Here is a 2900-nt window from a genome sequence, read left to right as displayed (position 1 = left end):
AGAGGACAGTGTCAGCAGAATTTAAAGTCATATGAACCACAAAACTGGACTAATCGTGGTTTACTGTATTTATAGTTGTACAAAGAAGTGTCTTGAATTGTGTGTTCACTGCTGCTCTTTGTGTCTCTCCGAGGGCCATAACAGCAGTGTTTAAGAAAAAATGTATCATGACTACGACTGCTCTGCATAACTCAATGTGTGAGTTATCATGAATCGGTTAATATGCATGTTACAGTGGAAAAGGTGACCATATAACGTAATTTGTACTCTTAATTCCCAAATAACTCAGTTTAGACTGCAACGATATAGGTACTGAAAATCACAGGGTGTCACACAAAAACCAAAACACAACAGAAGCTCTGGTATCCTATGATGTACTATATGCTGCTGAAAATATCCTCATTTGACAGAATGCTGTGTGGCTCGTTGGTCTAGGGGTATGATTCTCGCTTTGGGTGTGAGAGGTCCCGGGTTCAAATCCCGGACGAGCCCATTATTTGATTATGGAAGTGTCTCTGGACTGTTACCCAGGTATTCTGTCATGTGAAAAAGAAAATTGCCTTACATATGTGTGATTAAGATTGCTCAGTTTCCAATGTGCACAGACAGGTAATATGGGCACCCACTATTCAAAGTAGCCCAGTAAAAAAATGCTGCAGAGTGTTTTACGGGGAAAAGTTCTTAGTTATGTTTTCAGTACCAAATATTCTGTCAATGTAGCCGCTGAGAATCTGTGTCGCTCATAAATAATAGTCAGGAAACAATTTGGTTAAAGGGAGACACTCTTTTCAGTCAATTTAAATCCGAAACTCTGAACACAAACTGCTCCCGAACAGGTTCGCTCCACAGCATATGTGAAGATGGAGCCCGGCAAAAACAGAGCCACCTTCATGGCACTGAAGATTCTGGCTTTAAGCTAAGCATACCTCGCTATCCCACTAACCTCGCTTCGTAGTACAGCCCTCAGAACTTCATACAGAAGGCTCCTGCTTTGCTGCACTCTGCCAACAGCAGGTTCCACCGAGATTTGAACTCGGATCGCTGGATTCAAAGTCCAGAGTGCTGACCATTACACCATGGAACCTCCTCCATCGTTCTCCACCTGCTGGTCAACTGGGTCCTTATGTGTGGAGTTTATATGTTTTGGGCTGTGGCTGCATAGATTTTTTTGTTGGGTGCTCTGGCTTCCTGGAACAGCCTAGAGACAGACGGTAGGTTAACTGGTGACTCTGTTGGACTTGCACGCTGCCTGAGGATACCTGGTCCTTGGAACCTTGACCTCAGTGTGGCGCGTCCTCTTTACCTTGATGACTGTCTGTGTGTCTCCTGGTTTTGCAAACAACATCCACCCTTATCACAGCGATGGTGGTATAGTGGTGAGCATAGCTGCCTTCCAAGCAGTTGACCTGGGTTCGATTCCTCTGCCTGTGCCCTCTGGCTGCACACAGAGTTGTCCATGCTTGTGCTATGTTTGGCAGTGCTGAGATCCTGCTGTTGCCAGTGCACAGTCTGAGTTTACACAGATGCAGTGCATCATCCCACAATCTGAACAGTATCAGTAATGATTTCATCACTTTTATGCACACATTCACAAGCAGCAGTATCAATAGCTACACAGAATTTAGTTTTCTCACAAGCAGCAATTCAATTCTAAAGGTTGAGCTTTGTGTCTTGAAGATCTAAGCCGATAGACATGTCATAGTCTGAACTTGGGGCCTTGTACGTGCACCGTATGCTGGATCTCCCAGTGAAAATCAACCTGTGGGTGTAACTGCAGGACTACTCTATTTCAAATGTGACATTTCTGACATGGTTGGAGGGTCCTACATCTCCTCTTGACTGAGGACTTGTTGAACAGCATGAAAGAGAAGGTGGAAAATGAAAAGATTAAGAGGATCAATGTTTGGTGACTCACATGATATTCCAGCTTGTTTGTGATGACACCTTCACTTAAACATCACCATCTCCCCTTTCATTTCATCGGTTCTCAGCACAAACGATTTCTGAACCACCACAGATGAGAACAGACCATCTGTGGTGGTTTGGAGCCTCTGAGAAAACATCAGTATTGTCAGCAGGATTCAAAGCTGCAACGGCAAACCCCCATTGGATTTCTAGTTCTAGTTCTCCTGAGGAACACTCGTCCTCAGCCACTTGGGACTGTCGTCAACTTCTGCTGGATGTTAAGATTGGTTGGTGGCGGGTGTTGCCATGGCAGGGCAAAACGTTTCAACAACATTTAATCTCTCCAGCTTGCACATTGCCCAGTGATAGCTGGTCCTTGGAGCCTTGACCTGAGTGGGCTGCATCTGCTTCACCTTGATGACCTGCTGTGTGTCTCCAGGTGTGGTGTGCTTTCTTTGTTGTCTCTTATTGTCTAAATATCAGCTGTCAGAATTGGGATTTGAACCCACGCCTCAATGGGAGACTGCGACCTGAACGCAGCGCCTTAGACCGCTCGGCCATCCTGACTTCAAAGGGACAGCTTCATTCTAAACTTTTTGATAGAGCTAGAGATCAGAAATGACATTTAGCAAGACATTTTGTTTTCAACAAGTAATCCTAACAAGATCTTATTACTCTGAAAAGGGACCGACTGATATTTATGACTGAATGACTTTACTCACTTTGGGCGCCTTCCACTATCCTCACTACCATTGTATATATTTTGCTGAAAAAGATTTAGAATATCACAGTTCACAGTATGTCAAATGTGAACCTAGCCACAAAAACAATCATCAGAAAGCAATTTAGTTAAATGGTGACGCTCTTTCCAGCTGATTTAAATCCAAAACTCTGAACATAACCTGATCCCAACCAGGTTAGCTCCACAGTGTAAGTTACCATGGAGATGTAGCCAGGTAAAAAAAGAGTTGTGACACTGAAAACTCTGGCTTTAA

At 43.9% G+C, this 2900-nt stretch overlaps 3 non-coding genes across 3 annotated transcripts; 1 reads left to right on the top strand and 2 right to left on the bottom strand.

Annotated features, from left to right (window-relative positions):
• The first annotated feature begins 420 nt into the window (after positions 1 to 420).
• trnap-ugg (transfer RNA proline (anticodon UGG)) lies at positions 421 to 492 on the top strand. Its single transcript has one exon. It is a non-coding gene; the product is annotated as a tRNA-Pro (tRNA).
• A 520-nt stretch (positions 493 to 1012) lies between these two features.
• Positions 1013 to 1084, bottom strand: trnaq-uug (transfer RNA glutamine (anticodon UUG)). Its single transcript has one exon. It is a non-coding gene; the product is annotated as a tRNA-Gln (tRNA).
• Positions 1085 to 2389: 1305 nt separating this feature from the next.
• On the bottom strand, positions 2390 to 2472 carry trnal-cag (transfer RNA leucine (anticodon CAG)). Its single transcript has one exon. It is a non-coding gene; the product is annotated as a tRNA-Leu (tRNA).
• Positions 2473 to 2900: the final 428 nt, after the last annotated feature.

The sequence above is a fragment of the Stegastes partitus genome, unplaced genomic scaffold (genome assembly GCF_000690725.1).
Source record: "Stegastes partitus isolate 25-593 unplaced genomic scaffold, Stegastes_partitus-1.0.2 Scaffold4075, whole genome shotgun sequence".
Classification (NCBI taxonomy): Eukaryota; Metazoa; Chordata; class Actinopteri; family Pomacentridae; genus Stegastes; species Stegastes partitus.
The sequence above is the reverse complement of the archived record's forward strand: the minus strand, read 5'-3'. Positions and strand labels throughout refer to the sequence as shown.